General features: G+C 48.5%; 1 protein-coding gene across 1 annotated transcript in view; it reads right to left on the bottom strand.

The window, feature by feature from the left end:
- Positions 1 to 14,543, bottom strand: part of CSPG4 (chondroitin sulfate proteoglycan 4) — a 111,357-nt gene that overhangs the window by 95,690 nt on the left and 1,124 nt on the right. The gene's annotated exons all lie outside the window — the stretch shown is intronic.

Raw genomic sequence — 14,543 nt, 5'->3', positions numbered from 1 at the left:
GCGATCAGCTTTCTTTATGGTCCAGCTCTCACTTCCATACATCACTACTGGGAAAACCATAGCTTTAACTATACGGACCTTTGTAGGCAAGGTGGTGTCTCTGCTTTTTAAGATGCTGTCTAGGTTTGTCATTGCTTTTCTCCCAAGAAGCAGGCATCTTTTAATTTCGTGACTTTCTCCCAGAAAACCCACTCTTTAGTCAATTGATGTTTGCTCTGATTCAGCAGTAAACAGCAGCTTTTCTTGGGGGGACGCAGGGGGACGCATACCCCTAAACATTTTGTGAATGCAAGTGTGGCCTCCTTGAGGGGCAGTATTTCAATATGAGCAGGAAAATGAGAGTACCCCTAAACATTTTTTTAAAGAAAAAAGCACTGGAAATAGAGGAGGGGCCAGAAATAGGGGAAAGCCCCAGGTCTAGGTTGGCAGGAGCTGGGACTGAGCAACGGGAACTCGCCCCGTCACGGGGATTCGAACCGCTGACCTTCTGATAGGCAAGCCCTAGGTTCTGTGGTTTAACCCACAGTGCCACCCACGGATACAAATAATAGTAAAGATCATTCCCAGATTAAGCCCATATAGATCCTGGTTAGGAATATTTAGCTTGCAATTAATTCACTTTCTGTTGCTAAAAATAAGAGCGAGATAAACATACCCCAGCTAGATTCCCATGATATCTGGTTGCTCTCTGTCTCACGCCATTTCTTTCCCTCACTGTTTCCCATCAGCTGGAAACTCTTCATCTCCCTTAGAACTCCAGCCTCAAAAACATGTGGTGCACTGAGGGGGCAGGCAGAGCGAGGAGGAACTATAAGTCACTTTGATTGTTACAAGTAGCACAGAGATTTCAACCAGTATCACAGCCCATTGTTTGTCAGTAGCTTGCCTAACCGTTGATTCTGCAATGAGCATAAGCTGGAGTTTTAACAAAGCCGTAAGGCCTGTTAAAAGAGGCGTGCCAGCTTGCACAAAAAGTCACCCATTTGGAAAATATGAAGGCCTAGGAATAATCATCTGCGGTAATAATTCTGACAGCAACAGAAGAGTTGCACATAATAAGATAAAAATTGTGCATGTGCATATTTTATAAATAGTGGAGGGTAAACAGGGCAATAATTTGAATGCCATCTCTCCCAAGCTGCTGCTCCCCAGATGCCAGGAATGCCAACTTGACTCCATGACCATGGGTGCCTAGCATGGCCCTATCACCGGGACCCCCTTCCCCTTTCATTTCCCATCATCCTCTCATTCCACCCACCTGCTGGGATATATCTGGGATGTGGCCCAAGAGAAAAAAACTCATCATTTGCAGTGTCAAAGCAGAGAGATAAAATGCTGGAGACCAAATGGGATGGAGACCAAAATGAGGCAGACCCTGGGGAAGAAGAGGAGGAATAGGCTTTCCCCCAGAGGAAATTACATCCAGTGTGGTTTGGCAGAAAATTTGAACTTGTGAAGGGTCTTGTAAGGACGGCAGTGGCAGCGGCAGCAGGGTCCCCAGAGGGCTGGTGTGTTTAACATTATGTCCTGCCAGGTCTCTTAGGCACCCCATCACCAAGAGACAGGCCATGATCCATCCAGCCTGCATGAGGAGGAGCCTCCCTCCTGCTCTGAGAGACGTGCTGCTTTGATCCTGTGGCTTGACTTGGATCCAATAAGGATAGCTGCAGTGTGAACATCAGACCAGGGATTCTCACAGAGCCCCCCCCCCAATCATATTCCATCAGCATCTTCAACCCTGCCTGTGTGTTTGAATCCCCAACATGATTAGAATTGCATGCAGGAGAGCAGGATCAGGCATGTCAGCATCAGGTCTGCTGCCCCCCCCCATGAGCTGGAGGGCTGAATGTCTCCAGCGGGGAGCCTGCTCTGCCAACATAACCTCCTTCTGGAATTTAGAATCCTGGGTTTTGCATGAGTTGAGATGGGGTACCCACTGCAAACATTCAGTCCTCCAACTTGTGGAGGATGATGGAGAGCTAGCATGTTCACCTCTGCTCTCCCACGCATGATTCCAGGTGGGTGGGGAATCTGAATACCCAAATAGGTATTTGCTTAAAAGGGTAAAGGGACCCCTGACCATTAGGTCCAGTCGTGACCAACTCTGGGGTTGCAGCGCTCATCTCGCATTATTGGCCGAGGGAGCCGGCGTACAGCTTCCAGGTCATGTGGCCAGCATGACAAAGCTGCTTCTGGCAAACCAGAGCAGCAGACGGAAACGCCGTTTACCTTCCCGCTGTAGCGGTTCCTATTCATCTACTTGCATTTTGACGTGCTTTCGAACTGCTAGGTATTCATGCTTCAGTAACAGCTGAGGGTTGAATTTCCTCTTGAGAAAAGCGGTCAGGCTGGTTTAAAGCCCCCAACGCCTATGCACCCTATATGGAGACACAATTCTCTTTCTCTCTCACACACACCAATCACACACACCATTCTCTGCCCTACAACCACAGGTGCCAACTCCCCCATGAAGGGACCGGGCACCTACAAATTTTGGTGCTAGGGCCATGCATGCTGCATGGCACCCACAGCCCTGGGCACCCACGGTATCACAGGGTCAAGTTGGCACTCCTGTGTAGAACCCCTTTTTACCCATGACAGTAAACACCCTTACTGAAATTAAGCAGTTCTGGGTTTAGTGAAGACTACCCAAGAACTCCATGTACACCATTTCAAGTACCAAGGCAAAAAGGCTAGATTTAATAGTGTCCATATGAGCGTCCACATGTTGCACCCAATGAATGTACAATCCTAGTACAAAACAGCAAATCAGCAAGTATCTACTCTTTCACACAAACACGAGCCGAGCACATGCATAGACACTTCAGTACAACATGTGAACAAGCCTTTGGATGCTGGCAAATGTCCAATATCGCTACCCTCTGGATTCAGCCTTGTTTGTGAAATATGTGACCTACAACTTCTTGAGTTTTAATCCATTTTTGATAGCATTCAATAGCTCCCTTTACTAGAAATTGTCATCAAGAGGAGGAATTGAGATTTTATGTATGTGCATAGTTGGAAAGGACATCAAGTATTACTTCATTATAAACATGAGCTTGCAAAAGCTTCACAGATACAGGAGCAAATGTTTAGGTTTTGTTTTCCTGGTATGTCTAATTCATTTTGTTATAGGCAATACATCCAGGTGCCTGAGAGCTGTTGCCGCCTGTTAATCTAAACAGGAGTCACATTTCCCCATTCTGTATAACAGAAGTCTCTATTAAAGAAGCTAAGATTATTGCAAGAGAGGCACAAACTTCTTGCTTGTTTCTTCCCTAATGTGTAATGAGTGGACCTGGAGGGAGAGTGCTAACAAACCCCACCCAATTCCAAACAGTTTGGCAGACGATGTGCTGCTGAAAGTGTTTGGGATCATGGACTGAAATATTGCACGGGGGGGGGGGGAAACCCTCCAACATCAAGAGTGAGCAACATGTGGCCCTTCAGCTTAAAATATCCTAGAGGGAGGCATGTCTGTCTGACTGGAACATGAGCAAGGTATTTCCTGTTAGGAATGGGGTAAGGATGTACCACAATATTTTGTTGCAGTTCCCATTTGTCAACAGTATCAGCAATGATCATCCTGAATGTTCATTCCTGTCAGGATGAAGTGAAACCACTGAGCCTCTTGGGCTTGCTGATTGGAAGGTCGGCGGTTCAAATCCGCACGATGGGGTGAGCTACCATTTCTCTGTCCCAGCTCCTGCCAACCCAGCAGTTTGGAAGCATGCCAGTGCAAGTAGATAAATAGGTACCACTGTGGGTGGTACCTGATGCTGGGAAAGATTGAGGGCACAAGGAGAAGGGGACGACAGAGGACGAGATGGTTGGGCAGTGAATTCTCGAAGCCACCAACATGAGTCTGGCCAAACTGCGGGAGGCAGTGGAAGACAGGAGTGCCGGACATGAAGAGTCGGACATGACTAAACGACTAAACAACAACCATTCTGGGGGGAAGGTGAACGGCGTTTCCATGCGCTCTGGCACTTGTCACGGTCCTCCATGCACCAATAGCAGTTCAGTCATGCTGGCCACATGATCCAGAAAAGCTGCCTATGAACAAAGCTGGCCCCCTCAGCCTGAAGCAAGATGAATGCTGCACCCCATAGTCACCTTTGACTGGGCCTGATTGTCCAAGGGTCCTTTACCCTTTACCTAGGCAGTAATCTTACTGACTACAATTTTTCACACAGCAAGGCCACTTTTATATCAAGTTTAAATGTACTGTATGCCTTTGTGAGCCAATTTTGTAGCTTCTGCTAATGGTTCATGGCTACACCACCTCAAGGACTGCCTCTCTCCAGGTGAACTGACCTGATATGGAGTGTCTCCCAAAGGAGGCTTTGGGATAATTGTTTTCAGTGCATGGTGTATTTTTATATTTTTATACTGTCCTGTGATCCTCGGATGAAGTGCAGTATAGAAATTTAATATATAAATAAGCTACCATGGATGTTCCCTTATACCAAATAATGATTGATTCCTCCCCCACCCCGCCCCTTATGAGGAATGCCATGGTACAAAGGACTGCCTTTGATGCAGTATTTTGTAGAAGTACTGCTTGCTGTTCTTGGCAAGTGGTTGAGCTGTTTGATTAAGAGCATAAGAACATTAAAAAGCCTGCTGGATCAGGCCCATCTAGTCCCAACATCCTGTTCTCACAGTGGCCAACGTGTGGGAAGCCCGCAAGCAGGATTTGAGCACAACAACCCTGTCCCCTCCTATGGTTTCCAGCAACTGGAATTTAGGAGCAGAGCATACCCATTGTGGCCAGTGGCCACCAGTAGCCCTCTCCTCCACAAAACGAGCACTAGTGTAATGAGTTCAATTTCTTTACCATCTTGCATACCTGAGATCGCATGGAAATATTCAGAATGACCAGAAGTACAGCTGAGATCATGGCTCACAGCAAAATCAGACCAACAGCAGACTAGTGGTTGGAGTGACGGCCCTGACAAAACAACGAGTAGACTATCCTCTCCTGGCCCAGTGGTAACATTTCATTTCATCCCTTGCTGGCCTGTGGTTTAAGGGAAGCCACGCCTGGAATTCAATCCACTTCACTACGAAGATATACAGCAATGCCTGGGCAGTATTTGGAAGTCACTGCCAACGCTCTCCAAAAGAAGTGAGAAACACTGATTCTATGTCCCTGGTATGTGCACGGCTGGATCCAACGGTCTGGTGACATTGTATATTTTGGAAATGATGAGTGCCGTACTATGGAACATCTACGGTTGGTGCCAGAAGCCAAGTCAATGGGTATACAGTATGGGCAACAGTCAGTCTGGCTCAATCTCTTTTGAGGAAGAAAAGGAGAAAAGGTCACAGTTAGAGAAGGCAGGTAGATGGTGTCGGCTGGTGTCCAAGGGAACTACAAATCAGGAAATCTCTGGTCCAGATCTTGCCTCTGCCTTGAACTCGACAGATGGACTTAGGCAAACAATTTATTCTCCGCCTTAATTTTGCTATCTGCACTATGAGGGATAATGACTCTTTTATAGGATTGTAGATAACAATTACAACTAGATAATGGATATGAAGCACTTTGGACACGTGGAATCAGAGGAGTCTGGTTCATTAGAGCAAGTGGGACTTAGGCACACCAACCTCAGTCTTCCCTCAAGCTGCCAGCGTAGCTTACAAGCGCCTTACTTACAAGCAGTCTAGGGGGTGGCACTGCCTCTCAGTTTCTGCCTCAGTTTCTGTGTTACCTTTGCAGAACTGAGCAGGAAGGAGAAGGAGGGTGAGGGCAAGACTAGGTTCTGCCCATCATTGTCTCTGGTTCTCCTAGCCATTGGCTCTGGCGCCACCTACTGTTGGCCTCCCTGCCTTTTACCCTACCATTCCTAATGAGCACCAGTCTCCACTGCTTGAAATAGACAGAGAAATGATTAAATATTTCTCAACCAGATTGATCTATTGCAGGGGTAGGGGACTTGTAGCCCTCAAGATGTTGCTGGACTTCACCTACCATCATCTTTGACAATGGTTATGCAGGCTAGGGCTGATGGGAGTTGGAGTCCAACAACATCTGGAGGGCCAGAGGTTCCCCATTACAGTACTGGAATTTTGAGAGGTATTGAAGCTGGTGAAAAGCATTCAAGATTCCAAGGAATCTCATGATGACCAAGGAACCCACCCATGAATTAATATGACGATTGCTCCTCCGAGGTTTAAATGAACTTAAAAGTTCAGGTGATGGAGAAAGGGGAAGAATGTAAAAACTGCATGCCATTTTAAAAAAATATTTGTGAAAAACAAAAAACAATTTCTTAAGTATTTGTTCTCATTAGAATATCTACTGTTAAAGCACAAGAAACTGAGCACCCAAAACTTGATATTTGTCAGAAGCTTATGGCTTCTGTTTCTAGAGTAGCAAATTCTTGCAATTTATTGAAAGCCTTTAGAGAAGCCATGGGTGGGTTGAGGAGCAGCTATATGGTGTGGGCAGTGTGAGCCACAGGATTTTCTGGGCTCAGTAGAAAGAACTTTGACTCTCCTTTTTCCTCAGAGTTTCTACAAGCTCAGAACAAAACCTCACACACAGAGATGGGTGGTTGCCAAGTGAGCAGCACACAAGCTGGACCTTGACACTGAATTTCAATTCTGTTTCCGACTGTGGTAAATTCTGAGATGGAGAATGAGGACCAAACTGTATGTGACGCAGTAATTCAATGACTGAAAGTGCTGGTGCACTTTTGTCTAACTAAAAAGCAGCTCTGGGATCAATTTAGAGCTACCATGTTGTGGGGAGGGAGAGGAGTCCTCCTTTCTGTGTCCCTTTGCTGATTTCCAGACTTAAAATTGCCCTTTGAAACTGAGCAGTTCTCAAGTTTCCCTCTTCATCAGTCATGGCAGGGATGGGCAAATCTTAGACCTGGGGGCCAAATGTGGCCTTCCAGGCTTCTCAATGTGGCCCTCAGGACTCTCCAAAGGCCATACTATTCACTGTCACCAGCCTGTGCCCACATCAAGTAATTCCCCCCCTGGCTGGAACATGTCATTGAATTGTGATGGTGCCTCTTGCTTGTGTGTGTGTGTGTGTGTGTGTGTGTGTGCAGAAACCCCTTCTTGTGAGACTAGAATCTAACCTAATGTACAAGGGGGAAAGCCACTTCTGGGAGTCCATTCACTTTTTGGCCACATTCACAAGGCCCTATAATACCACTTTAAACAGCCATGGCTTTCCCCAAAGAATTATGGGAGCTGTAGTTTGTTAAGGGTGCTGAGAAGTGTTTGGATATCGCTGTTCACCTCCCAGAGCTACAATTTCCATAGTTCATCATGAAGAGGGAATGATTGAATGTTAAACCACTCTGGGAACTCTAAATATAGGGGGTGAATGTGACCTTTGCCTCTGGTCCAGTCCATCACTGATATGTGGACCCCAGAAGGTTGCCTACAAGAGAATGTGGCCTTTGGGCTGAAAAGGTTTCCTCATCTCTGGCTTATAGTAGCCTTTTATGTGCGTGGAGGGATTGGGACTGGGGACGTGGTGCAGGAGCAAAGAGAGAGAGACTGTCTACACACAATGCCACTGCTAGTCATGTCTCACTTTCCCTCTGCAGCTGGGTTTTGTGAAATAAAATGACATAAATATCTGCAATACTGGAACTTCAGCCTCACAGACAGACGGACAGTTTTGTATGAAATCTGGTGCAGGAATGGATTGATGAAGCTGCCCAAGTGGCAACCTGCAAAATTGGGAGCAGATCTTGAATAGCAAAGCATTGATGACAGGTAAGTGTTAAATATGCTATAATTCAATGCAATTAATTAACATTAATTAATGTTATTTACTATTATCTGTATGATTATAGATATATTTAATAGACATCCCTAACATAAACTATCTGATGTTCATCCATTAATAACATTTGTGCTATTTACTCACTGTCCTCTCAAATATAATGAATCTATTAATGCTACATTATGTTTCACAAGAAAATACAGGGTTGGTAATCAGGCTCATTAAACTGATAGCAAACATATTTATTCAAATTTATAGTTAATTCTATTCATTTCTTTTGAACGCCTGAATGTACCAAATCCAATATATCCATCATTGAAAAGATTTCCCAATAGCAAGAAAGACACATCAATGATACACAAAAAGTGATAGCAGTATGTTTCCAAAAAAAAACTGGGACAAAGCTTATTTACCAGAAGTCTTAATATATTTCAGCAGTTGGTGCAGTTATTAATTCATAATACACAGGTTTTTTTTAGTATTCATCAGATCATTTTTCAACATACAGTGTAAAGGGCAATGAGTATCAAACTCTGGTCAAAGGTGTTAAATTCTTCAAATAATCAGCCCCAAATAGCACCTGAAAAAATTAGTGCTTTTGAAGCCTCACTCCAAGAAGATGGTTGTGGTCTAGGATCTCCAAGACTCACTAAAGCAACAGGTCCTATGATTCCTGGAGAAAGTCATGGCAGTTCAAATGGTGCAACACCTCTGCCCCCAATATATGCTTTCAGTGGAGATAAAGCCAATGTGCCTTTGCCCTCCTCTGTCTGTGTTCAGCTGGGGAGAAGAATCCTCTGCCCCAATTAGGACACAGCATGGGGAAACTGGCAGACTACACCTTGGCAGAAGGATGGGGACTGGATGGGGAAACCTCATGCCCTCCAGATACAGCCAGACTGGGGCTGATGAGAGTTGTATTGCAAAACATCTGCATTGTGTTCCAAAACAATTTGGGGAAGGCTGATCTGAGCAAAGACAAATCCCAATGCTTCCTTGCTCTCGTTCTTGAGCCAGACCGGATGGATAGAACCATTCACAATTTCAACCGTAAGCAAAGTAGTAGCAGGAACAACTTGTGCTATCACAGAAGTTGCAAAAAAAGGGGGGAGATAGAGTCTCTACTGAGAATCAAACTCTTTTTTAGAGATCAGAGAGGGGATGGAAAGACCGGGTCTCCCTTCCTTCTGCACCACTGGAGCAACAAGCCAGGTAAATGGGTGGGAGAAAGGGGGAGGGAGAGGAAGGCAGGCAGGCAAACAAGTGGAAAGGGAAAATTCTGATCACACCTTGTGCTGAACCCACTCTGATGTAACTGTGAGTGCATCAACAGCGGAGCATGTCAGATTCTGAACTGGGCTCAGAATCAACTGAGGCATGTGTGGTAGTGGTTAGAGTGCTGGGTTCAAATCCTTGCTCAGCCATGAAGCTTATTGGGCCATTCACTATCTTTCAGCTGAATCTGCTGCAGAGGGTTGTTATGAGGCTAAAACAGGGAGAGAGAGAACCAGTTATTCCACTTTGAGTTCCTTGGAGGAAAGGTGGGATAAAAATGCAAGAAAAAGTAGATTGTTTTCCAGAAAATCCAGACATAGAAATTCTCCCTATCGCTAAGTCACACGCTGTGAGTGGGTGTGGCCACTGGCGGAGGAACGGGGGTGGGGGGAGTGCACCGCCCCCAGCACCATCAGGGAGGGGTGTACCATCGTGGCCGCCCCCCGGACACGCACCCCCTCCACTGGTGGAGGAACGGGGAGGGGGAGCGCATCACCCTGGCACCATCGGGGGGTACCATAGTGGCTGCCCCGACACGTGCCCCCCCACGCTGAGCACCACACCCCCAGGATGTACGCTCCACCTCTGGGACACACGCCACGCCCCCGCAGGCGATGTGCTGCCAGCCACGCCCCTGCCTGCTCTCTGCTCCCGGTGCTGGAGCATGCAGCTTTGTCACTGCCCCCCCCCCCAGGAATGCATGCCAGCCACACCCCCACCGGTGCCAGAGAATGCAACTTCACCACTGGGTGTGGCCATAGGTCAGTGGTAGGGCACCTGCTTTGCATGCAGGAAGATGGTTCAATCCCTGATACCTTCTGGAAGGGCTGGGGGGATATCCTGTCTGAAAGCCTGGAGAGACACTGCCAGCCAGTGTTGGCAGCAATGAGCTTGATGGTCTGAGTAAAACAGGTTTAGGTGTGTGTGGGGAGAGAGAGAGAGTGAGAGAGAGCCTGCATTATGGGCAACAGGTGGAGAGTATGAAAGCCAAGCTATATTTAAGGAAAGGCAGTGCTGAGACTGCCTTAAAGGACCCAGAACCACATGGCCGTCTCATGCTGCTTCTCTTGGTTTGTAGCTGCCCTGGCAAAGTCAGAGGAGAGGATGAAATAGAAACGAGGGAGGACAGTGTAAGGGAGGCAATGGGAAAGCCAAATGCCAGCAGTGCTAAGTTATGCAAACTGTCATATGGGAAAACATGGGCACTGCACTTTGGAAATTGCTTGGCATTACAGTATTTGTCCCTGTTTGCCTGCTGTCTTGTAATAACCCACACAGAAGGAACATGGGTCTGTTCAGTCTGTTTCCAGCCTGCCCCAGCAGGGTGCTACCACCTGATCTCATTTTTAAAAACCATAAAATTACTTCTTTTTTAAGCATGTGCAAGAAGACATCTATTTCTGATGTACAGGTATAGGCTCCAAGTGCCGTTGCTTATGTAGCCAAAATGGCACTACCCACACAGAACAGGCAGGTAGGAACAGGCTGGACTTTCCAGAAATACCCAAAACTATTTTGAAAACAACAAAATATCGCTATGGGGAAGGAAACCCTTGAAAACAGCCCAAGGGACACTGAGTATGCTTGGTTGGCATGAAACACTGACCACCTCTTGGGACAGAGGTGGGAGGGAAATAACTGGATAGTGATGGAGAAGCTGATCTTCTAAACTGGACACCCGCTGTGCTGCAACATTTTGTAGCATTTAGACTGCCAAGTGAGTCAAATTATCTGAGGGTTTCAGAGGTCAACTCCCCAAATGCTTAAAAAGCTATTGAGTATGGAATTGCTCTTTATTTTAGTGGGTAGCAACCCTGAAGGATTGCTTGTTTCAAGAGTAGCAGCAGGTCCCCCACCTCAAGCTGCAATTTGTTTCACAGGTTCCGCAGAGCTCACAGCTGTCTATTCCTGCTGATTGTTTTCTAGAGGTGACTGTCTGGAAAGAGTCTTGGCCCCAGAGATTATTGGCTGGAATCTGGGCTTGTGTGGCTCTCACCTGTCACACCCTTGGCCCTCTCGAATGCAATTGGTGAAGGGTGGACACCGCTCCCTGCCTCTGTCCCCTCTCAGAATCCGCAGAATCCCCACACAGGAGGAAGTGGGTAAATGCAGCAGCAGCAGCTCCACCCGTGGAAGGAGCACTTGTGGCATTGCTGCTGGCATGGGTGTACCCAGCATGGGGCAGGGGGGGTGCAGCTGCCCCCCTAGAAGGCCAAACCGCAGGCCCGACTAGGGAAGCAAATACCCTGCGCAGGCGCCCCGCTTGTTGACACGGGGGGGGGGGGAGGGGGGAGGAAACGCTGCTGGTGCCGTGGCTCCTCGGCAGCGGCTCCTCCTCTCAGCCCGCCCTGCCTACATTTGCACCAATCCCCGCCCACTAAAGCCTTCACACCTCCCAATGGAAAGCCCCGCCGGGCGGCAACCTCTCCTGCCTAAGAGTTCTGCTGGGCTGGCAAGCGAAGGAGACGCGGCTTCCTGCATTGGTTGCAGCTGCTGCCGTGCTCTGCCTCCCAGTAGGCTGCACTGCGATCGTCAGCGCCGCGGGCTGGGAATCGCCCCCTTACCCCCCCTGAGTTAGGAGTTGCTACTGAGACTCCTCCTGGGCCGGGAGAGGAAGTGCACCGACAGGAGCCAGTTCAGCCTCGGTGGGCAGAAGCCTGCAAAGGAGGAGTGGGGGGCGGCACCCGAAAGCGGTGGTCGTGGCTGCTGCAAGGAAGCTGCGTGGGGGCGTTTGCACCGGATTGCCGGCAGCAGGAGTAGCCCAGTGGCAGTGACCCTTCCTCGCCGCCCCCCACCGCCGGCAATAGGAAAGGAGCTGCCTTGGGGGGCGGCACAGCTCTCCGCTCCCCCTGCGTGCATTGCCCTCTCTGGGCATTGGCTGCTGTTTCCTTCTTTGCAATGCGCCCCCCCCCCAGCCGCTCTCCCTTGCTGCCCCTGGCGAGAGAGGGGCGTTGAGGGCGGGGGAGCCGCTGTCGCCGCCGCCGAGTCTCAGCTGGGGGGGGGGCTCGCTTGCCTGCACTGTGCCACCCCACCTTTCCCATCTTTTGCTCCCTTGTAATGGGGAGGCGGCGGTGGCAGCTTCTTCTTCTTTGAGGGTCTCAGCTTGGCGGGGGGGTCCCCAGTATCCTCCCAGGCCACGGGGGGCTGGCCCCCCAGGACTAGCAGACCTCTGAGCTCCTTCCCCATCCCAGATATATAGGGTGGGAACTGGCAATGCTTCGGGGGGACCTGGAGGAGGGAAAGCGGGGCCCAAAGGCTTTTTTCAGGGGGGTGGCTAGCCATAAATGGATGGGAGCGGTGTTTTCAGAGCAGGGCCGTCTTAAGCATACCTGGCGCCATGGTGGTACGGATCCCTCTGGTGCCCCCACCCGCCCCGTTTCCCGGTGCGGCGGGCGCAGCTCACTGCGCGGCTACTGCCTGGAGGGCCGGAGCCCTGCACAACCCAGCCTGGGCGTAGGGCCGGCCCTGGGCCAGGGGGTGCTGCCCGCCCTCTGTTGTGACGCCCCTGCGCGTGACGGAGGTGGCCCCAGGCCCGCGCCTCTCCGGAAAGCAGCCTGAAGCCGCTGAACAGCTGAGAGGTGCGCCTGGGGCGGCCTCCACCACGCCTCTCAGCGGGCGCAGTGGCGCCCCTGGTGGCCTGGCGCCCTGGCGCTCCGCGCCACCGGACCCGGGCCTAGAGATGGCCCTGCTTCAGAGCAGGGGAATTTCGTGTGAGAGAGTTTAGGGGGTTCATTTAGAGGCTGCAACCGCCGCCGCAGAGTCTTCGGGCCCGTTGGCCCTGTAGCCCCGCCCACGTTCCCACTTTGTGGCCCCTCCCCTCCCGTGCCTTGGCCCCGCCCCTGAACGACCATGGCTTGCCCCCCCCCCTAGTTTTGATCCTGGGTACGCCCCTGGCTGCTGTATAGGAGATGAGGCAGTAACGTCTATGGCAGCTCAGGACCCCAATACTGTACCTCAAGAACTGCCTCTCCCCATATGGAGAGAGAGTGCCCTGGACCCTGCGATCGTCAGCCGAGGCCTTTCTTTTTTTAGCCCCGGGAGGTCTGGAGGGTGGGGCCTTTTTATTGGTGACTCCTTACTTGTGGAATACTCTCCCTGCATTATATAGACCAGTCAAAAACTTTAACCTATAAGTAAGACCTTTGGGTCTTAACTAGAGCCTTTTAGAGTAGGTGGGATGTTTTAATGTATCCACACCCTGATTTTAATATACGTATGTGGAGGTTTTTTTGTAAGTCTTTTTGTGAGTCGCTTTGAGTTGCCATGGTAAATTAAAAATTTTTTTATTTTTTATTAATAATTTTTTTTTCTATTAAAACTAATAAATTTTAAATGATAATAAAAATAATATTGCCCATGAAAGCTGATATCACAGTAAAACAGTAGGGATATGGCATATCTGTACCCCAAACTTATATTGATGTGTGTGTGTGTACATAAAAATACACACACATCAGTTTATATGCCTTGATGGGAATCAAAGTATCAAGGGACCCATAGTTTGGTGTGAGTGCTGATAATTTGGATTGGAATCTCTAGTTCCCTACTCAGTCAATTAATATCAAACATTTCACTGCCACTAGTACAATGTGGTGGTAAGAATGTATGATATTTTTCCATGTATAAGATGCCCCCATGTATAAGACAACCCCTATTTTTTCTTGAACCTCAAATTAAGAAATCAATATTTTAAACACCAAACATAATGACTTTGAAATAGCAACCCCGAGATTGTCCAAAGTCATTGAATTTTTGGGGGAGATCGTTACCCTGCAGCCCCCTACCATATATTAGAACATCAGCTGCAGTCACCCTGTAATGGTTGGCTGTAGTCCGCACACTGGTTTATGGAAGTGGCTTGGCGGTTCAGGCAGCTTCTTCACCGCAGCCGTGGGAATGTAAGTAGAAAGACGACACCCCCCACATTTTTTTCTAACAATATTTAGCAAAAACCATCGTCTTATACACAGAAAAACCCAAGACCCACTTTTAACCCACACATGCATCTGGGGAACCATTTCTTAATCTTTTACCAGTGGTGCCTCTGCTGTGACCCAGCATGGATCAGGCCACGACCCACTAGTCCATCCCGACCCACCAGTTGAAGACCAGTGATGCAGATAGATTTATTTGATTCCTCAGATGCAAAAGATGCATATGGGTCATTGCCAAAGAGTCGCTACTTCTATAAAAGATAAGAAAGGGAATTCATAGTGCCACAACCATCGGAAATCCCACACAGCCTTTAGGTACTGGCCACACCCTTTAACTTTCCTCTGCACACCCACAATGTGCACAAACATGCTCCTTTTAAAGTAAGTCTCAACATCCATTAGGAGTCCTGCACTGGATCCACACTGGAGAACTAGGTTCTGTAGCTCATAGCACAATTCAGATTTCTGGGTAACCAGTGTAAGAGTTTTTCACAGAAGCCTGCAAGCCATAATCAGCTCCAAACATCAAGTCATTCATAAGCAAGGCTCCTGTGTGTGAAAGCCCTACTCAAAATGCA

This window comes from Zootoca vivipara, chromosome 14 (genome assembly GCF_963506605.1).
Source record: "Zootoca vivipara chromosome 14, rZooViv1.1, whole genome shotgun sequence".
In the NCBI taxonomy this organism is placed as follows: Eukaryota; Metazoa; Chordata; class Lepidosauria; order Squamata; family Lacertidae; genus Zootoca; species Zootoca vivipara.
This window is presented reverse-complemented; position numbering and strand designations above follow the sequence as displayed.